This window comes from Jaculus jaculus, chromosome 9 (assembly GCF_020740685.1).
Source record: "Jaculus jaculus isolate mJacJac1 chromosome 9, mJacJac1.mat.Y.cur, whole genome shotgun sequence".
NCBI classification, from domain to species: domain Eukaryota; kingdom Metazoa; phylum Chordata; class Mammalia; order Rodentia; family Dipodidae; genus Jaculus; species Jaculus jaculus.
This window is the reverse complement of record NC_059110.1, coordinates 37,526,631-37,550,096: the sequence shown is the minus strand read 5'-3', so window position 1 is coordinate 37,550,096 and position 23,466 is coordinate 37,526,631. Positions and strand designations below refer to the sequence as shown.

Genomic DNA, 23,466 nt, shown 5'->3' with positions numbered 1-23,466 from the left:
ATAACAGTATACTCTGGGCTGGAGAGTTGGCTCAGTATTTAAAGGTACTTGCTTGCAAAGTCTCACTGCCCTGGTTTGATGACCTAGTATTCATGTCAAAACCAGATGCACAAAATGGCACATGCATTAATTCATTTGCAATGGCAGGAGGCCCTCTCTCTTTTTCTCTGTTTGTAATGTTAATATTGTAATATTGTAAATATTTTTAAAAAAGAATACACTCTGATTTGTTGGCAAATTTCATACATATGCTTCATGGTCTGATAATAGAGTAACAGAAATAAAATCACAAACTTGAAAGCCACCAGAGCACGAGAACTAAACTATGTATAAATTGCAACTGGACAGAAAATGGACGTCTCATTTGCAACAGTGAATTTCAAAGTTCTGTGGGATTGTAATATCTAAGCCTAAATGGAAGAGATAAAAAGAAAGCTACCAAATAACTCATACTTAATTAAAATAATATTCAAAAGTACGATAAAACAACAAAACAAAGATATTTTCAGACCTATCTGACATTACTTGCCCACTATCCATTCTCTTAAAAAGATGGCTATGTGGTTTATCAAAGAGGAAATGAACATGGAGGTAAGTTGAAAGTACTGCAGCTATCTATAGGAAAAAAAGAAAATGAGAAGTGTCTGTATATGTTTTTGGCAGGAGATTTATTACAGAATACACTCACATGATTAAGGAAACGAAGAAATCAAATTAACTATGATGCTATAGAACCAGGACAGGTGTAGAATCCAGCACTCCAAGTCCAAAGGTCTGAGAACTAGGGCAGCTGATAGTGTAACTTCCTCTCTGAGTATAAAGGAGTAGGACAAGTGAACCACTGCCTGAGTCCTGGCAGTGTCCTAAGAGACCTAGGAGCTCAAGACTAAGAGAAGGTGGTTGTTCCAGCTGAAGAGAGTCTACAATGCTGAGGCAGACCTTCCTCGTTTGCTCCATTCATGCAAAAGCTGACTTGAGAAAACGCTCTCTCAGACACAAGAGAAATAAGGTTTCACCAGCCATTCTGGTGTCTCTTCATTAAAAGGGGATGGGGATAGAGAGATTTATTAGGTTAAGAGAAGGAAAGAGAGAGTACAGAGAGCTCCTGGCCGTGAGAAGGCAGGAGAGGGGTAAAGCCCACCTGGACGCCCAGACTTGGGTCTTTGAAGTGAGGCTGAGCACCCTCGCCCTGATGTCCAGTTTCTACATCTGAATAGGAGCTGAGCTAATCAGCCCAGTCATCAGGTTTCCATGGAGAGGACCAGGTTCAATCCTTCCAGGGATCTTTATCCTCCGGGAAAGGAGAACTCCTGTCTATGGAAGGACTTAGAATAGATTTAAGGAAAACTGGTTCTAGGAAACTCCTTTAGGCAGAAAGAGATGAGGAAACTCCAGATCCTGCTCTGCCCTCTATCAAAGGAGACTGCAAGGGGAGGCTCAAGGACTTTCCTCACTTTTACTTTGTGGGGAGCCCTGTTATCCAAAAACTGCCACACTTCTCCCTCTGAAGAAGTAACCTTAATTGCCACTGGGGAACTGGGACAACAACCATTCTGGCTTCTTTGAGCTAATGAGATCACTGGGCGTGGCAGTCGGTGTCCCTCTCCAGTGGGAGTGTCTAAGGGTCACCAAAAGTGCACTGGCTCAGCGCAGGAGGACAGTCTTGGGTAAACATTTATGGGGAGAAAGAGTAAAGGCAAGAAGAAAGAAGGAAGTGGGCACTGAGCAAGTTGGGCCTCTTTTCTGTAAACTTTCACTTTACCTAGCAATATTATAAAATTTCCATATATATAATTTATTGCCCTCATAAAAATTTTTAGCCCATTTTCTCCAAATAGTATGTCTATAATTATTTCCTATTGTTTAATTTCTTTGGTGAATATCTCAACAAAATGTTAAATAGCAGTGGATTTAGGAAGCACTTTTTGTTTCTTGTTGAGGCACAGTTTTGTTATGTAGGCCAAATTGACCCTTGTACTCACTGTGTTTCAGGCTGGCCTTGACTAATGGATATCCTCCTCCTAAAGCCTCCTAGATGCTGCTGAAGGAGTTTAGAAGAAAGTTAGCTCCTTTTAAGTAGTTTCACTTAGAGATTGAGGCCCAGACTGAACCAGGACATGCCATCTTGCCTTGGCACAAGAATGGAACTCTTGGCAGAAACGAAACTCCAGTTTGGTGGAGACTGATCCATAGTGGTCTCTGCTTCTCACAGTCTAGCATGCTACCTCAGTAAATGGCCTGATGGGCTGGCTTTGGGATCTGCCCTCCAAATCTGCAAAGCAATCAGTCTTCCCCTTGCATATAAAGGCTCTCTTCTTCCTGTCTGGGCTTTTTAGCTCTTTGTGGAGCTCTCTCTGGATTCCCTCTCAACTCTGGCTGGATACACCCACTCAATCCTTGGTGTGATGTGGAGATTGTGTGACCCACCCCCAGACATCCTTAACTGCTTATACATCCTTCTGAAGGAAGGGACCTCCTGAGCTCCTCAGCCTCCATGACAGAATGTTGAAGGGCCCCACTTACTCAGGTCACTGCTGATAATCACAGCTGTTAAAGAGTGCATGAGTGCAAGCCGTGTCCAGAAGAAAGTATTCCACTACAATCCACCCCTCCCTCAGGCTCTTAGAGTCTTTCTGGTCCCTCCTCCACAGTGTTCCCTCAGTCTTGGGATGGAGGAATAGATCCCATTAAGAACTATGCTTTCAACATCATTATTCTTAGCCCTTTGCCCACCATGACTCTCTCTTCTCATTAATAGTTTAATTGTTTTTATTCTCAGTACTGATGAATGAGACTGAATTGTTGGAACTCACTATATGGTCTGTTCATCAAGTGATTAGAAGATCTCTTTTTTCTATCTTTCTGACCACCTGCATTAGAATAATCTGATTTTTATAACACTGATAGCATTCTTCAGTGTGATTTTTTTCTTTTATCTAAACGAATTCTAATCAGTTTTTATTTATTAGATGACAGTGGTTATATCTTTCTCTGTCTCCTGAAATAAATTTTACACAGTAGTATATCAACCAAAAGAAAGAGATAAATCCCAAATAAATATTAGAGATAAAGGGGGAGTTGTACATCATAGGTTACATTCCCAGTCAGGTTTATGGCAGTTCCTTGTTGGGAAAGCCTGTTTGTAAAAATGCCATGGAGCTCCTGTTTCTATCTCTTCATCTTCCTGGTTTATTCCCTCTCTCTATTAGAAAGTATTATTCTTTCTGAGTTTTCTAAATATTTATTTTGATACTGTTGGCTTTGGTTAAGCTCTTGAAACTTGAGTTTGTGTTCCCGTATATAGAGATGCTTGTGATTTTCATTTCTAATTTCCTGTTTATTTGCCATAAGTCATTAAAGTTAGTTTGGGGTAGAAAAAAAGGGAGAGTTGTTACAGCAGCTCCAATGAATTCCAAAAGATTATTCAGAAATGTTTAGGAACTTACATTCCAAAAAGCTGGAAAACTTAGAAGAAATAAATTTCTGAGCATATTTGGCCTGCCAAAATTAAAAGCAAAAGATATAATTTAAACAGGCCAGTAATGAGCTATAAGATTAAAGCAAATAAAAGTCTCCCCAAGAAGAAAAGCTCAGGGCCAGATGGATTTGCTGCTGAATCATCAAACTTCATTTTTAGTAGTAAATCATTTCAGGTTTATTATAAAGATCAACATATACTGAGCATAAGACCAGCTACTCTATTCTACAGAGACTGACAAGTTAATAGCAGTTTAACTTTTATTTTTAAAAAACCCCAATACCACAAATATTATTGGCATGTGAATCAATAATTTTTTTGTTTATTTTATTTATTTATTTGAGAGCAGCAAACAGAGAGAAAGAGGGAGAGAGAGAGAGAGAGAGAGAGAGAGAGAGAGAGAGAGAGGCTGAGAATGGGCACACCAGGGCTTCCAGTCACTGCAAACGAACTCCAGACACATGCGCCCCTTGTGCATCTGGCTTACGTGGGTCCTGGGGAATTGAGCCTTGAACCAGGGTCCTTAGGCTTCACAGGCAAGCGCTTAACCACTAAGCCATCTCTCCAGCCCTGAATCAATAATTTTGATATGCTCATAGTACTATTCAGCAAAATACATTAACACTCAGAAAAATATGGGTTAGAGTCAAAATGAGTATGATGAAGAGCCATCAGAAAAAAAAAATGTTTAAATTCATTTAGTTTTCTAGATATAACGCTTCTTCAGTGGCAAAGATGTGGAGGAACAAGGTTAGAAAGGAGGAAGCTGGGCTGGACAGATGGTTCAGCAGTTAAGGCACATGCCTGTGAAGCCTAAGGACCCACGTTTGATTCTCCAGGTCCCACGTAAGCCAGATGCACATGGTGGTGCATGCATCTGGAGTTCATTTGCAGTTGCTAGAGGCCCTGGCACACTCATTCTCACTCTCTCTTTTTCTGTCTCTAATCAATAAACAAATAAATAAAAATAATACCTTTTTAGGGCTGGAAAGATGGCTTAGTGGATACAGCCTGGGCTACAAAATGAATGTCAGGTCAAGCTGGACTCTAGAGAGACCTTGTCTCAAAAAACAAAACAATATGGGTTGGAGTGATGGCTTAGTGGTTAAGGTGCTTGCCTGTGAAGCCTAGGCCGCAGGTTAGACTCTCCAGAACCTCCTAGATGAACAAGGTGGCATAAGTGTCTGGAGTTCAATTGCATTAGTTAGAGGTCCTGATGTGCCAATTTTCATTCTCTCTCTCTCATAAAATAAACAATTAAAAAAAAAAAACCCAAACAATAGCCTGGCATGGTGACACGCACCTTCAATCGCAGTGCTTAGGAGGCAGAGATAGGAGAATCACTGAGTTCCAGGCCAGCCTGAGACTACAACCATATGTTTGTATCCTCACTATTAATTTTATCTCCTTGACTATCAATTCCTAAACAGATACATTTTGAATTTTATACTAAGTGATTTGTTCAGTCATCATTTTAGTTAGCTTTACAGCAATTTAGTATCTTATCCTCACAGCGTTCTTTTTTTTCTTTTGTTATTAATATTTTTTATGGACAGCTTCCATAATTATAGACAATAAACCATGGTAATTCTCTTCCTTCCCCTTTCTCTTTGCAACTCCACTCTCCATCATATCCCCTACCCCTCTCACCCCTCTCAATCAGTCTGTCCTTTATTTTGATGTCATCATCTTTTCCTCCTATTATGAGGGTCCTGTGTAGGTAGGGTCAGGCACTGCAAGGTCATAGATACCCAGGACATTGTGTTTCTGGAAAAGTGCATTGTAAGTAGTCCTTCCTTTCCTCTTACACTTTTCTGCCACCTCTTCCACAATGGACCCTGAGCCTTGGAAGGTGTGATAGAGATGTTTCAGTGCTGAGCAATCCTCTGTCACTTCTTCTCAGCACTATTGTGCCTTCTAAGTCACCCCAAGGTTAACACCATCTGATAAGAGAAGTTTCCCTAACTGAAAGTGAGAGTAGCATTAATACATGGGTATGAATATTAAGAGAAGTGCTCACCAGGCAGTATGGTAAGCACAGTATATATATTTAGCCAGACACAAGCAGATGTTACACCCCTAGGGCTCATGACACCCCCTGTCACAGGTTTACAGTATCAGTCATGTATTCCCTCCTGTGGAATGGGCCAATGAGACAGTGATTGGTTTCTCCCATAACAGACATGTCACTATTGCTCTGCTTGGCTTATTTGGCCTGGCTGGCCAAATTTAAGGCTTGCAGTGTTCACTGTTGTTTATCTCCACTGGTGATTTCTCTTTCTCCCATTGAACTGCATGCAGCATAGCTTTTTCCAGCTTTCTGTCAGATGGTCTACACAGAGTAAGTTTTCAGCTCAGCTCCAGCAGGATTTCTCAGTGACCTTGCAGCCCAAGTATGTGCAGTCTTAAGCAATAGGGTCTTACCATATATTCCTGGTGGGAAACCAAGAACCTTGGTGTTGAAGTCAGGTTTGCATTGCTGGCAGAAATCACCTGACCAAGAGCAGCTTGTGGGAAAAACGTTTATTTTGGCTGACAAACTCTACTGGAAGCTCCATGATGGCAGGGGAAAGCAATGGCAAGAACAGAGGGTGGACATCACCCCCTGGCCAACGTAAGGTGGACAATAGCAACAGAAGAGTGTGCCAAACACTAGCAAGAGAAGCTGGCTATAACACCCATAAGCCCACCCCAACAATATACCACCTCCAGGAGGCTTTAATTTCCAATTGCCATCATCTGGGGAGATTGCATTCAGAATACTTAAGTTTATGAGGGACACCTAAATCAAACTACCACACTCGGCAATGGCCTGTAATGTTTTGGGGGCATCAGGGACCTCCCTGGCCAACAACTCACTAGAAGGTATCCTATCCTTGACACTGGAAATTTTCTAGTAACAATCTATGGCTTATGGTTGTGCCATCCTTGTAGTGCCTTTTTGATTTTTTCTTGTTAGATAATAACATAAATGTCTTTGATTTTTGTATTTCATGGCCTATCTTGTTTATATCCTTTTAATGTGATGTCTTTATAGCAGAATGCATGTCTTGTTAAAGCAAGAGGTATTTTCTCTTTAATAATTTTGTGATAATTGGATATATTTTATCCATTTATAGTTATTGTGATAACAGCTATATTTAGATTTATTTGGACCACCTTCTTGTGTATATTTTGCATTTAATTTTTTCTGCTTCTTTTTTAAAAAATATGTCTTTATGAAAGAATAGCATGGGTGCATCAGTGCCTCTTGCTGCTGCAAACAGACTCCAGATGCACTGTGTATCTGGCTTTATGTGGGCACTGGGGACATGAACCCTGGCTGGTAGACTTTGCAAGCAGGCACCTTTAACCACTAAGTAATCACCCTAGCCCATGCTTCTTGCTTTTTCTACATTTTCAATTTAATTTGTAGATTATAGTGTTTTCTCATTAATTTTTTCTATTATTTGTACTTTTGAAATAGTACATTTGAGAATTTAATCCATTCATATTTATTATGATTGCTGCTATACTTGAGTTTATTTTAAAAACTTGGGATTGGAAGATGGCTCAGGAGCTAAAGACACTGGCTTGTAAAACCTGCCATTGTAGGTTCAATTCTCCAGCATTCACGTAAAGGAAGACACTGCAAGTGGTGCATGTGCATGACATTCATTTCCAGTGGTAAGACACCCTGGAGAGACTACAAACACACACACCACCACCACCACCAACAAAAACTTTTCCAGGGCTGGAGAGATGACTCAGCAATTAAAGGCATTTTCTTGTAAAGCCTGCCTACCTGGATTTGATTCCCCCATTACCATGGAAAGTCAATTGCACAAAATGGCACATATATCTGGAGTTCAGTGTAGTGGCCAGAAGCCTTGGTGCAACTATTTGCTCTCTCTCGTAAATAAATAATTTTTTGTTTTTTAATCTTCTTCAGCTGGGGACATGGCTCAGTTGATAAAGGGTTTGCCTTGCAAGTACCTGAGTGTGATGCTGGGATTCCACAGACAAGCTGCACTGAGGCAGGTGTCGGTAATCCCAACACGACAGAGGGGAGCAGCGAGGTCGAAACAGGAGAATCCTCAACAAGCTCATAGGCCTAGTGACAGACCCTGCCTCAAACAGAAGGGAAAGTGAGAATCAGCACCCCAAGGTGTCCTCTGACCTCCACATGCACCCTGTGGTGTATACATGCTCATACTCACACACATGAAAACACACAAACATACCACAAAAAAATAAAACTTACACTGATACTTGACCTTGACCTTTTTTTTTGTCCCTTCAACATAGGGTCTCACTCTATTCCAGAGTGACCTGGAACTCACTCTGTAGTCCCAAACTGGCCTGGAGCTCACCGTTTTCTCACCTCTTCCTCCCAGAGTGCTGGGAGTAAAGTCTTGTGTCCTCATGTCCCAAGGCAACCTTGGTTTTTTTTTTTTTTTTTGCTTTACTATTTCTTTTTGCTTTTACTAATTCCTTGTGTGCTTTCAGATTAGTTTGGTTTACTTCAACAAAAATTTCCTTCTATGTATTGGAAAATTGTTCTGTGTTAGTTATGCTAAGTAATTTAAGACACAATTTGATTCAAGCCAAAATTGTTGGGCTGGAGAAATGGCTTAGTAGTTAGGGTACTTGCTTGTAAAGCCTAAGAACCCAAGTTTGATTCCCTAGTACCCATGTGGAGCCAGATGCACGAAATGGCACATGCATTGGGAGTTCATTTGCAGTGGCTGGAGGCCCTGGTGTGCCCAATCTTGATCTCTCCTTGTAAATAAATAAATTTTTAAAAAAAGCAAAAAGAAAGTGTTGAGCCTACTCTGGGTGTGGTAATGACACCTGAATCCCAGCACTCAGGAGGCTGCAGCAGGAAGGTAAAATGTTAAGGCCAGCCTCATCTACATGGAGGACAGCCTTTCAGAAGGGGGAGGGGTGGATCTGCAAGGAGGGAGAAGAGAGGAGGGGTGAAGGGAAGGAGAGGAGAAATTTACTTATCTGGCTCTCTCACATATTTCTATTTTTGTGGAAAGGAAGGAATACTTTTAGGAACTTAATATGAGGTAATTCTTAAGGACATATTTGAAGAAGTTATATTTTTTCATAGAGAAACTGATTCTTTGTTTTTTCTCTTGCTTCTTTTTCCTTTCCCCCAAGAGTCACTACCAACTCTTAGGAAAATAATTTTGGAAATAGTAAACATGTACAAAGTGGTTGACATGATTTTTAAACTTTTTCTTAAATTTCAAGTAAAAATTTATTTTCAACTTTATGTCAAAATCTGAATACATTAAACCAAGTGAAATTTTAGAGGTCACCGTATTCTCTTCAGCTGGCACTCTGGGTATGCTTGGCAGATTAGATAGCAAGATGCACAGTCTGAAGAAGGATGAACTATGCTTGCATGTCCAGTACCATAGAGACTCACCAGCCTGATCCTGACCTGATGTTTAAAAATGTTAGATCAGGGGCTGAAGAGATGGCTTAACAGTTAAAGGTGTTTGCCTGCAAAGCCAAAGAACCCAGGTTCAATTCCCCAGTATCCATGTAAGCTAGATGCACACAGTGGCACTTTTATCTGGAGTTCCTTTGCAATGGCTAGAGGTCCTGGCATGCATGCCCATTCTTTCTCTCTCCAATAAATAAAATAAAATCCAGGCCGGAGAGATGGTTTAGCAGTTAAGGCACTTGCCTGTAAAGCTTAAGGACCCAGGTTTAATCCTCCAGTATCCACATAAGACAGATGCAAAAGGTGGTGCATATATTTGGAGTTTGCAGTGGCTAGAGGCCCTGGCACACCCATTTATCCTCTCTATCTCTTTCTCTATCTCTTTTTCTCTCTCAAACAAACAAACAAACAAACAAACAAATAATATTAGGAAGAAAAAAACAAAAATTCATTAAAAAAAACCAGAAAACCCAGTAGGTCAGAAATTATGACAAGTAAAAGTTAAATTCTCTTTTGAAAGTTAAGTTCTTATTAGCATTAGGTTCAAATTCAGCCTGTTACTTCTTTTGAAAGTTTAAATACCATATATATAGCATATAGATCTTTTATATCTGTTATGGCCTTACAAAAAAGACAATAGCAAAAAGCCTTTTGATATATATATTTGTTGTTGTTGTTGTTTGTTTGCTTGTTTGTTTTTTGTTTTTAAAAATGTTTTTTGTTTTATATTTATTTATTTATTTATTTGAAAGAGATAGACAGAGAAAGAGGCAGAGAGAGACTGAGAGAGAATGGGCACGCCAGGGCCTCCAGCCACTGTAAACGAACTCCAGATGCGTGCGCCCCCTTGTGCATCTGGCTAACGTGGGTCCTGGGGAAACGAGCCTCGAACCGGGGTCCTGAGGCTTCACAGGCAAGCGCTTAACCGCTAAGCCATCTTCCCAGCCCTTGTTTTTTGTTTTTCAAGGTAGGGTCTCACTCTAGCTCAGGCTGACCTGGAATTCATTATGTAGTCTCAGGTGGCCTTGAACTCATGGTGATCCTCCTACCTCTGCCTCCCAAGTGATGGGATTAAAGGTTTGTGCCTGGCTCCTTTGATAATTTTGTTTTGTTTTGTTTTTATAAGAGGCAGGATCTCACTCTAATCCAGGCTGACCTAGAACTCACTCTGTTGCCCCAGGCTTGCCTTAAACTCATGGCAATCCTAGTACCTCAGCTTCCCCAACTCTGAGATTCAAGGTGTGTAGCACCCACTCAGCATGATAATTATTTTTGTTGATAAACAACATGATTATACAATCTCAGTTTGTCATTCTAATTCCCAGACAAGGTTTTCAGAATTGGGAATTACTCCATTGAAATTATGCATTTCTTACTTATATTATATAGGTTAGTAATTATAAAAGAAATATGCTTTGCATTTTTGATAATTTATTTACTTCTACACATTTCTACATTAATAATATGCCTGCCTTGATTAAACAATAGTTTTCTTTGATATGGAAGAACTACAGGGGTGACAGAGTCTCTTCAGCATATTCACTAGTACATAGAGGGAGAAATGGGACTTCAGCAGGAGTGGGAGGAAGACAGGAGAAGATAATGGGGGTCTGTATGATCAGATAGGCATAAAATTGTCAAGGAGCAAATAAGAAAGAACTATGAAGAATGAATGGAAAAATCATCTTTCAAACTAATTGACCAATTCTCCTCCAGCCCCTAAATCCTCAAATGAATGAATTTCAGACATTCTTCCCCCCCGCCCACCTTTTTTGGTTTTTCAAGGTAGGGATTCGCTCTAGTAAATTTGCTGGCATCTCAGGGTGGCCTCAAACTCATGGGGATCCTCCTACTTTTGCCTCCCTAGTGCTAGGATTAAAGGTGTGCACCACCATGCCCAGCTTCAGACATTCCTTTTAACTGATTTTTGAATAGTAAAATGCATCAGAGAAACTGATAGGGATCTTACCGTGATACTTGTTTAGAAATGTTACAATAGGGTGGGCATATATATAATTGTTTGTTTGGTTTGTTTCTTGAGGTAGGGTTTCACTCTAGCCTAGACAGACCCGAAATTCACTATGTAGTCTTAGGGTAGCCTTGAACTCATTGTTTACCTCCTACCTCTGCCTCCTTAGTGCTGGGATTAAAGGCCTGAGCCAACATGCCTGGCTAAGGATAATTTTTCCCTTTGGATTTTTCTTTAAGAGGAAAGTCTTAAAGACTTATCTTTGGATATTCAAAATTAGTAACTCTTAATTAATCACTTATTATGAAGATAATTACAGAAGAGGAAAAATTCAAGTTATATATGCAATTCAAGCAGAACCTTCCTTAAATATTTGCTAATTTTAAAAGTAGTGTTAGCTGGGAGTGGTGGCACATGCCTTTAATCCCAGCACTCAGGAGGCACAGGTGGGAGGATGGCCATGAGTTCAAGGCCACTCCGAGACTATATAGTAAATTTCAAGTCAGGCCTGGGCTAGAGTGAGACCCTACCTCAAACAACAATGACAACAACAAAAGAAAACAACAACAACAACTAAAAAATACTATTTGTTTATTGTGGAACATTTCAGATATATGCAAAAGTGTGGGGAGGAAACTATCATTCATTTAAAAAATCCTACCTGCCCAGAATAACCACTGTTAACATTTTGGTGCATACTAATATATACATGCTTTCCAGATTTCTTTTGAAATTTAGTCTGCATGGTTTGGTGCATTTCTCTCTCTCTCTCTTTCTCTCTCTTTATCTTTCTTTCCTCCCCCTTTCCTCTCCCCTCTCTCTACCCCCGTCCCCTCTCTCACTCACCCCTCTCCCTTCCTCTCTCCCCCCTCACCCTCCCTCTTCCCCTCCCTCTCTCCATCCTTTCCTTCCTTCCTTCCTTTCTTTCTTCCCTCCTTCTTTCCCTCCCTCCCTTCCTTCCTTCTTCTTCCATCCTTTCATTCATTCTTCCTTTTGTTTTTCTTTCATCCTTTCATTCCATATTTCTTTCTTTATAGAGAATCTTATGTAGCCCAGTCTGACCTCAAGCTTACTATGTAGCTGAAGATGACTTTGAACTTTTGATCCTTGTGCGTCCACCTCCCAGCACTGGGAGTGCAGGGGCTCACGCCCATATTCAATTCATGAGTTGGTCAGGATTGAACACAGAGCTCTACATGCTCAGCAAATCCTCTACCAATGGAGCTGCCCACAGTACCAGCCCTCATCTGCAGACTTTCAGCTATTTACAATCTGAGATACAAAACTATTGCTGAACACTTGATTTGTGATGTAGAAAATTATGTGTTTGGGGGTTGAAACCTCGCCCATGACCTTCAAATGGAAAAGAATGTTCTAATCAATGTATAGCTAATGGTGTTGTACAGCATAGTTCACTTATAAGATTAACATTGAGAGCCTTGGGTAATGGCCACATGTAGACCTACTGATAAAACATGAGAAATTCATAAAACTTCAAGTAAGAGGAATATGTTTTTCTTGCAGTGTAAATGATCCCTTGCTATTACAAAGAACATTAGGGTGAAATTTTACATGTAGATCTAGTGATAAAACAAGAAAAATTCACGAAACTTCAAGTAAGAGGCATACTTTCTTTTTTTTCTTGGAGTATAAATGAACTCCTGCTATTACAAGGAACATTAAGGTGAAATTTTACAGAAACACAAAGGACACTCAGCTGTGTTGTAGTAGTTTAAGCATCATATCAGACAGACTTGGAAAGGATACTGGATTACATTTTTTTAAAAAAGTATACTTTATTTCAAGTTGAACTTCATAACAGCTGAATAAGGGATATGACATTGCCTTTGTTTTTGTTTTTGTTTTGAAGGTAGGGTCTTGCTTTAGCCTAGCTCAGGCTGGCCTAGAATTTACTCTGTTACCTTAGGGTGACCTCAAACTCATGGTGATCTTCCTATCTCTGCCTCCTGAGTGCTGGGATTAAAAGCATTTGCCACCATGCCTCGCTTGATATTGCCTTTTAATTAGGCAATTTCTTCCCAGTTTTAACACTGACTAGAGGTCAGCGCTTTGGGTTGCATAATTCACATTTGTAAGAAACCCTTACAGGTCGTTCTATGCTCAAGTGCAAGAGAACTAACACAAATTCATGTAGTAGATCCAAGTTGTCTTTAAAACAGGAAGGAGAAGCAAATATTCACAGTAACAATATGATGAATGCTGTATGAAATAGAAAATTGACGTTAAGAACTTCTCAGTGGACAAGGCTTAACAAAATACAAAGGTTCTTTCTCATTTTGGTGCACACATATGTGCCATGTGTTCATTTCTAAGTAACCACCACCTCCCTCTATTTTAGAAAGTGCCAGCTATGTTTAGTCTGTCCCTAATAGGTCAGGTTTAAAGAAGAGTTGTTTTAGCACAGCATCATTTCTGGATGTTCAGTCCAGAGAAATTAGAATATATCACATAGCAAAGCTGAAAGCAGCAGAGAACCTGGAAGTCAGTAGTTGGTATTAGTGGATGGTAAGAATTTTAGAGCCATCATCAAATTTCACCAGCAATCCACAGAAAGAACTCTGATAAGTTAACAATTAAAGAGTCAGCAATGAGAATTTTCACTGGTTTAATCTTTAAAAAAATATTTAATTTGGGCTGGAGAAATGGCTTAGCAGTTAAGGCACTTGCCTGCAAAACTGAAGGACCCAAGTTCAATACCTCAGGATCCACATAAGCCAGATGCACAAGGTTGTGCATGTGTCTGTAGTTCGTTTGCAGCAGCTGGAGGCCCTGGAAACCCATTCTCTCCTTCTCCCTTCCTCTCTTTCTCTACCTCCTCTCCCTCTCTCTCATAAATAAATAAAAATAGAATATTAAAAATATTTATTTAAGAGAGAGAAAAAGAGAGAGGGAGGGAGAATAGATGTGCCATGGTCTCCTGCTACTGCCAATGAACTCCAGATGCATGTACCACTTTTGTGGCTTTATGTGGATACCGGGGAATTGAACCTGGGCTGTCAGGCTTTGCAAATAAGCACCTTTAACTGTTGAGCCATTTCTCCAGCCCACATAATAATCTTTAAAAAAAAAAAATTTATTTTCGAGGTAGGGTCTCACTCTAGCTCAGACTGACCTGGAATTCACTATGTAGTCTCAGGGTGGCCTCAAACTTGTGGCTTCTTCCTAACTCTTCCTCCAAAGGGCTGGGATTAAAGGCATGTGCCACCATTCCTGGCATAATAATCTTTTTTAAATGAAAAGTTACTAAGATTAACTAGAATTAACTTAGTACTTTCTATATGCTAAACTGTACTGTTACTTACATGTAATTCAATAATAATTACTTACTATCTTGGGAATATGTTAGAAGTGTTAATTTTCTTGACCATGTCCCTCATCTATAATCCCTACAAAGAGTTCAGCAGCATCATGCTTGCTCTGACATTATTTCTTTTTAAAAATATTTTTATTTTTATTTATTTATTTGAGAAACACAATGGGCACACCAGGGCCTCCAGTCCCTGCAAACGAACTCTAGATGCATTTGCCACCTTGTGCATCTGGAGTATGTGGATCCTGGGGCATTGAACCTGGGTCTTTTGGCTTTGCAAGCAAGAACCTTAACCACTAAGCCATCTCTCCAGCCCTATGACATTATTTCTACCATATCAAATATGAATCAAATAATCAATAAGGCATGCTGAGGTCATTACATAATAGAAGATTTTATTCTCATTGAAAAAATGCTTACAAAGAATAAATAATAAAATAGGAAAATGGTATGGCATGGCATGCAAAGTAATGTATAGATAAAATAGCTTCAAGTTATTGTAAGTTTCTTTCATAAGAAGAAATATAGGAAAATTCTAATTTTGGTTCAATCTGTATGATAGGAATTCTGAATAACTGTAGTCTTTTAAAATGAACATTCTGAGGCAGGACAGATGGTTTAGTGGTTAAGGTGCTTGCCTGCAAAGCCTAAGGACCCATGTTCGACTCTACAGATGCCACTAAGCCAGATGCACAAAGGTTATACAAGCATCAGGTTGCATATGCCCACTAGGTGGTGGAAACATCTGGAGTTTTATTTCAGCTGAGGCCTGGGCACGCCAATTTGCTCTCTCTCTCTGTCTCTCTAAAATATTTTTTTTAATTTAAATGAACATTTTGGAGCTGAGGAGAGGGCTCAGTTGTAAAAGGTTCTTGTTTGCAAAGCCTGCCAGCCTCGGTTCCATTCCTACCACCTATGTAAAGCCAGATAGGCATTTGCTGGTAGAAGCAAGAGACACTAGTGTACCCACCCCCACACAAATAAATAAATAAATAAACAAACAAATAAATAAATAAATGTACTTTCTCGGTTTTCTATGCTAACTGTAGACATTAAATTTGTAACTGCTAGGAAAATAAGCTTGGATTTTTTTTTGGGGGGGGGGTTCAATGATTCCTGTCTTCTCTGTGGGAAGATTTATTTCAATTTATTTATTTGTTTTTTTATGCCCCGGTGTGGTGGTTTGACTCAGGTGTGCCCAATAAACTTAGGTGTTCTGAATGCTAGGTTCCCAGTTGATGGAGATTTGGGAATTAATGCCTCCTGGAGGGAGTGTATCGTTGGGGGCGGGCTTATGGGTGTTATAGTCAGTTTCCCCTTGCCAGTGTTTGGCACACTCTCCTGTTGCTATTGTCCACCTTATGTCAGCCAGGGGGTGATGTCCACCCTCTGCTCATGCCATCATTTTCCCTGCCATCATGGAGCTTCCCCTCGAGCCTGTGAGCCAAAATAAATCTCTTTTTCCCAGAAGCTGTTCTTTGTTGGGTGATTTCTACCAGCAATGCGGACCGGACTGCAACACCTGGCTAATTAGCTTGTCAGTGGGATTCCCCGCCCATCTAAAAGTTCCTTTCTTTCTAGTTTTTGAATCTCTAAACTAAAATGATTTCCTTCTGGACATTGAAGCATTTAACTTCTTTCTTCTTAGGAATACAGCTCCCACCATAGCCCGCTTCTGATCATCACCCGCCCTTCCAGTGAAGAGCTGTTCAGTTTGGGAGGACAAATCACATGTTTTACCTCTCACTGCTCATCAGTACCTTGGCTGGCTTCATGTGTCTGGGCTTCTAAGTTTGACAGAAGTAGGTTGAATAATCACTGTACACAAAACATCAAGTCTCAGGACTGGAAAGTCACTTGCCTTTGAAGCCGAAGGACCCGGGTTCGATTTCTCTGTATTCACATAAGCCAGATGCACAAGGTGGTGCATATGTCTGGAGTTCATTTGCAGTGGTTAGAGGTCCTGGTGTGCCCATTCTCTCTATCTGCCTCTTCCTTTCTCTCTCCATGCCCCCTCTCAAATAAATAATTAAACAAAATTAAAATAAGTCAAGCCCCAATCTTTGACATGTGTACGTGCTATTTATTTGGAAAAATGAATGTTTGCATATGTGATTAAAGTAAGGGTTTGTAATGAAAAAATTTCCTTTGTTTATCTGGGTAGGCTCTAAATATCATGATGTGTCCTTATAAAATAGAGGCAGGATATCCATCACCTCACAGTGCCTGACACTACTTACAGAAGAACATCATAATAGGAGGAAAAGATCATGACATCAAAATAAAAGAGAGACTGATTGAGAGGGGGAGGGGATATGATGAAGAGCAGAGTTTCAAAGGGAAAAGTGGGGGGAGGGAGGGAATTACAATGGGATATTGTTTAAAATTATGGAAATTGTCAATAAAAAATTATTAAGAAAATAGAGGCAGGAGATTCTATACAGACCACCTGCAGAAAAGGTAGACGAGGAGGAGGCAGTGTGAAGATGGAGGGATGTGGCCACACACTAAGAAATGCTTGGTTTCACCACAGATGGAAGAGGCAAGGAAAGACACTAGAACCCATGGAGAGGGCTCAGTTCTGTCACGTTTGGTTCGAGCCTTCTGACTTTTAGTACTGTAAGGAAATAAATTTCTATGGATTTAGGCTGTTGATTTTGTGGATCTTTATTGTGGCAACTCCTGGAAATGAAAATAGCTACTAAATTCATGTTTACCTTGGAGAACACTCCAGTTTCAGTTGGCTGAGAGGAAGTGATTCTACACAGCGTGCCTGTACTAGGGAGTGCCCTCAGCATAGCTTTGAAAGAGCAGGTAGGAGGCGATGCTTGGTTTGGGAACACACCACCACCCTTGCTGTTGTGACAACCCTGGAGAGTCCAAGGGGAGTACTTTCTTTACTGAGTCCCAAATATCTTTCAATCAGCATATCAGACCCAGATGAGATGGTGTTTAGGTGACTGTGTGAGGAATAGATCCAGATTCTCTATGATTTTAATTACTCAAAATCTGAATTATTCTTCTAATTACATTACTGGTAAAATAGGATTTATGCTATAGAGTGTATCAACATGTAAACCATTACAAAGAAAGTTGCCAGACTAAATTTTCTGGACCCAGAGAACAGTTGGTTTTAAAGATTTCACAGCTTGAATTACTGGTTTGAAAAAAAAAAATGTTAACCATGCCAAAACCAAAGAAAACAAACAAACAAACAAAAAACCCCTGCTGTTCCAAAACTCAAAAGAGACTACCTCCAAAACACGTTTCCTCATAACTGTGCTAGAGGCCAGGCTTAGAAAGTTGCGGCTGACTGACAAATGGGGAGCTTTTTCACACGACACAAAGGCAGCATTATGGTCTGGCTGTCCCGGCTCCGCTGATAGCCTGGATGTGGGACAGATGAAGATAGTTCAGGGAATCCAGCTGCAGACACAGTCTCAGGGACCGCTCCTGCAGGTGGGTGAAATCCCAAACGCTTATCACAACAGCAAGAGAAATTCGATGATGACTTGGTAGGGGTGATAAAGCTTATTCTTGCTAGAACAAGACAGAGATTGACATACCCTGAACACGATCAAAAGGGAAAGCGAAGACTTTCTTTTCAGGCTGAGTTTGGTCAGATAGTGTGAGGGGCCCAAGCAGATCTCTAGTGAAAGCCCATAAAATAAAGTTGCAAAAGGAAAGAAAGGATTTAAAAGAATGGGAGTAATTATTTTTTCAAAGGACCAATGAAACTGATCCTCTCGGTAAGAGGGGAAGGAGGTCACTCTGCCAAGCATTTAAAATGCGCGGGTAGGGAATTATTTCTAGAAGATGCCTGGTGGATAGTTGTCATGACAGGTGCCAAAGGTAACAGAATTTTGTTACACCAGTTATCACAGGAAAATGAATTAAACATATAGATATCAAATTTTCTGTTCACAAAAGTAATACAGGCTCATATTAAAACAAAATAAAATAAGACACAGAAGGTGACATTTCCATAGATGTCTGGTTCCTGGACTCAGCCATAATTCATGGCTTGACATACAAAATCACAGAGGTAAGAGTAGATAAATTTGGAGATGTTTGTTAGTTTAATTTTCTTATTTTAGAATGGAATAAAATTAGGTTCAAACAAGGGTATTGAGCTGCTGAAATATGTGCAGCTAATTAGAAAAAGGTCATGGTATGCTCTCAGGTTACCTATAGATAAGATACCTTGACTCACACTCTCATGTTACCTATAGATAAGATGCCTTTACTTACCTGTTTTCTTTTGTGCAACCAAGGAAACACATCCTTGATAATCCAGACCTCTTGATAGGCTTTCTAAGAAGGAGAGAGGCCTAATGTGAGAAAAGGAAGAAGTAATTTATGATTGCATGACCAGTCTCAATAAATTGAAGAAGACTTGATCTTTCCCTTCAAACTTACGGCAAAAATATAATAACGGTATCTACAATATCTAGAACTTTCTCTGTTGAATCCTGATGTGTGTTTTCAGCTCTTTATCTTTGAATCAACATGTGGTGCTGTGAATCATTTATCCAGTTTCTACAAGCTTCTCTCTGTCCTTTGCAGGCATTCCTAAAGGGGACTTTCTTTTGGCAAATAATATCAAAGCAGTTTGGAATTTTCTCTGAGATGTCCACAATTTGCATTTTCCTTTAAAAGAATACTTACAAATGTCCTTTCTTTATCTTTTATAACAACTATATTTAGTACTTCCCTTCTCTGGGGAGCTTGCCTTAGCACTATGAAAATCCCCAGGAAGTTGACTAAAAACATTTGTATATTCTAAACCCATGCTAGTACCATTTCTCTCTTAAATGTCTCCATTTCTTTTCATGCTATTATACCTTCTCAGTTTTCCAAAGTAGTAAGTAAGCTCAGTAGAGAAATAGCCCATATAGGTTTCTACCCTCATAGTGCTCACATGGTCATTGACATGCCCTGAGGTAGTTGCATGATGTCTGGGTTACATTGTGTGCTTACATATGTAAGCATGCACTGGTCAATATAAAGTTCACAAAATATTGGGTAGGAAGAGAGACTGAACTTAGAGCTAGGTAGATTTGGGGGTCAAATTTTGACTTCTTGCTAGCCTATGCAGTCTTAGACCATCATCTACCTTCTTTTTTTGTTTTGCATTTATAAAATGAGGGCAACAATGACTATCTGAAAAGATTGTCATAAGGATTAAATAAGATGATGAAATAAAGGGCATGTTAAGGTGGAATGTCTGGCATATCATAGAGGCCAACAAATGGTAATTTTTTTAATCACATATTCACATTTTTCTAAGGACTAAACATTATTACACAAAAGTATCCAATATTTGTTCTTTTCTATTCTGATTTCTGTGCTTCAGAAAAGACTACTTACTTAAGATCATTTGCTACTTGGAACTTTTTCTCAAACATATGTTTCCTTGATTCCCTGTCTGACGGTTACAGCTGCTCTGCAGTCACTACCCAGTAATTTTTCCCCTCGTCTATACATTGTTTTGGGGCCACATTGAAATTGGCTCTGGAACCATCTGAGCTATGCTGCCCTTGGTACAAGTGCCTTAGAATCAACTTCTTGCATGAGTGGTTGTCATTGGTTACATTTCTATCAGTTGACTGAAATGCCCAGCTGAACACAGATTAGGTGTTATGTCTCTGGAATGTTTGCAGTTCAAAACTTTTTTTTACTGGACACTTTCTCTTGTCACTTGATGAAAAGAAGACCATGTCAACAGTGGAACTTATCTAGAAGTGGAATATGATGGAACTGATAGATTTAGGTGTCACATTGTGCAGCGGACAGCAAAATTTCTTGATAGAACATTGTTTGACTTTGTGCCAAAAGACACACTGAGTTCCTGGAGCTGTCTAGTTCTTAGCATATCAGGATGCCATTTTCTATCATGCTAAAAATGTAGCAAGAGGCCAGGGTGGTTATTTTTAGTTTGAAAAGCTTCATTTACTTCTTATAGGCTAAAACAGATCTCTAATGAAAAGCTCCTTTAATTTAGTCTTGTTTTAAATGCATGCAAAGGGAATAAATATTCAGTGATTTGATTGATGGGTTCTCTGTAACAATGAAATATTTAAATGGTCTTACTAGAAGCATTAATTGACCATAACATTTCTTTTTGACACCCACAAGGATTTTCTATTACGTGGGAGTAATCTTTTTAAACTGCATATAAAATCACAAGCATACAGAGTTTCATTTTGGACTTTGACAATACTTAGAAATGAGCTTTTTATTCAAAATGCTCAGAGAAGTAGTCCCTTAATTGGTGCACGAATACCAATCTCTTCTGAATCAGAATTAACTTTGTGATTAGCTTTGAAACAAAAAACCTAGTTTATAATCACTTACATGAAATGTTTCTTAACATAGGAACCTGGAAATTGTTTTCCTTTCCCACTAACCCAGTCATTATTTAATATTATCTGATAAAAATGCCATATTTTCAATAACCCAAGTTAATGGATAACTTACAAAATATTTCAATTCTGTTGTTGGGAGATTAATTATGGCAGATTAAATGTAGTGATCTGAGACCACTAATGATAAGTCTTCAGAAATTAATAGTGGAATAGAGTGAGAGATATGGGTGCAGGAACTTTACCCAAACTTGACAAGACTGTGGAGTTAATTTTGATTAAAACTCTTTGTTCATGCTCAAGTGGTGGACTTCTTTTCTTTCTGGTCTATCAAATATAATGTGCAGGTCGCCATTTGCTGTTGCTGAAAGCAGATGCAGGAGGCTCTTGGGAGAATCCCCAGCTGTCTTCTGCGTCTCCCACTGCGTGCTCCTTGGCGTCGTCCTCGCCATCCCTGTGGTCACTGGGAAGTACCTGAGAGACAGTACAAGACCACCATTACAACCATGCCTTAGAAGAAAGGTAAAGGATCAAAAGTAGACATAGAGGTAAGAATGAATTTGAAAAGTGAAAGTTGGGGCTCAAGGAGGATGGGCAATAATAGGTTCAGGCAATCCAAATGTTGGGGAATGGGCAACTAGAATCTATGTGTTTTGACTGTGTAAACAGGTCATGCCACATTAGTTGGAAATTGAAGAAAAAAGATTTGGATAAATCCCTCAGACATTATATTGGTTGGTCTCCAAGATTACCAGATAACAAAGCTGATGTAATTTTAAAATACAATTCAGATGAAGCTAGACATCTAAAGGCATATGTGAGATTCCAGAGCATGCTAAAATCAATTAAATGGATATATTTGGACCTGGAGTTGATGAAGAAATTCAGTTGGGACATTGGAGATGATGAAGACATTGATGATTGTGGTGGTTTGATTCAGTAGACTTAGGTGTTCTGAATGCTAGGTTCCCAGTGGATGAGGATTTGGGATTAACTCTCCTGGAGGCAGTGTACTGTTGTGGGCGGGTTTATGGGTGTTATAGCCAGTTTCCTCTTGCCAGTGTTTGGCACACTCTCCTGTTGCTATTGCCCACCTTATGTGGGCCAGGGGGTGATGTCCACCCTCTGCTCATGCCATCGTTTTTCCCTTTATCATGAAGCTTCCCCTCGAGCCTGTAAGCGAAAATAAACCCTTTTTTCCCCAGAAGCTGCTCTTGTTTGGGTGATTTCTGCCAGCAATGTGAACCTGACTGCAACAATGATGTCTGGTATGGATGCAGTAATTTACATTCCAATCTTTCTGAAGATTGTTCTACAAGTTTGGAATCTGGCTGTAGACCTCAACAAATTGTTTTTACGCTCATGATGTAATTTGTTGAAGCAGACTGACATGTTACTAAGGTCACTTCTTTTAAAACTGATAATGCTAAACTGTCTTAAGTGAAATATTAAACAGCCCCCTTTCTTCCTTTGATGTAATGGAACTTAAGGATAGAAGACCACATGGAAGAAAAATGCATTACTGCCTTTCCCACTTCCAGTAAGTAAATGGAAGCTTTTGAATAAACATTTATTTGCCTTATAAAAAATGTGCAAACAAAGAAAAAATAATATTTTAAAGTAAGTTTAAAAACTTAGATTAAGACAACATCCTTCATACAGGACTTGAGGTGGGCCACCATATAGCATAAAGCTGTGATCCAGGACTTCATTAGAATGTTACTGACATGGTTTCTGTTATTTCTTTGTTAAATTTTAAAACACTTCATATAAATCATGTTTTGATCATTTCAGACATGGCATTTTCCTGCAGACTGCAGTCAAGATATCAGAGACCATCCCATACACTCCAGTAAGAAGAGATTTAATATGAAATTTAAAGGTGTTACCATTGATTGGGCTGAGGGGTGAAGGCCAAGAAACACTGACTGCTCATGTCAGCGGCCAGGTGTTTTGGCCCCTGTAGGCTCACATGTTCAAATACTTGGTCTCTAGCTGGTCTCACTACTTGGGAAAGTTTTGGTACCTTTAGGAGGCAGAGGCTTGCTGGAAAAAGTAAGTCACTGCAGATGGGCCATGAGGTTTTACAGCCTGATCTTTCTTCCTGTTTACACTCTGTTTCTTCTCTATCAAGGTGATGAGCTGGCTTCCTGTTCCTGACATGAAACTTCCCCTCAAAATCTTTTTTTTTTTTTTAATATTTTTTGTTTGTTTTTATTTATTTGAGAGTGACAGAAAGAGAAAGAGGCAGAGAAAGAGAGAGAGAGAATGGGCATGCCAGGGCCTCCAGCCACTGCAAGCGAACTCCAGACGCATGCACCCCCTTGTGCATCTGGCTAACATGGGTCCTGGGGAATTGAGCTTTGAACCAGGGTCCTTAGGCTTCACAGGCAAGCTCTTAACCGCTAAGCCATCTCTCCAACTCCCTCTCAAAATCTTAAGCAGAATTAAATCCTTTCATTCCCTAAGTTGCATCTGGTCAGGTATTTGTTCACAGCTAGGAGAACATGACCAATACATCAGATGACCCAGAGGGGCTTCTTTAATTTTTGAAAAAAAAATTATTTGCACTGGGAGTGGTGGCATATGCCTTTAATTCCAGCATTTGGAAGGCAGAGATAGATGGATCACTGTGAGTTCAAGGCCACCTTGAGACTACATAGTGAATTCCAGGTCAGTTAGGGCTACAGTGAAACTCCACCTCTACCCCCCAGTATATGTATGTGTATATGTATATATATGTATATGTATGTATGTATATATACATATACATATATATTTTTGCAAGGAGAGAGAGAGAGAGAAAATGCCAGCACATTCCAGGTTTCCCTGCAACAACTGCAAAGAAACTCCAGATGCATGTGCCACTTTGTGCTGGCTCTG

General features: G+C 39.7%; 1 pseudogene; it reads left to right on the top strand.

The window, feature by feature from the left end:
* The first annotated feature begins 21,089 nt into the window (after positions 1–21,089).
* On the top strand, positions 21,090–21,526 carry LOC101612126 (annotated as a pseudogene).
* The last annotated feature ends 1,940 nt before the right edge of the window (positions 21,527–23,466 follow it).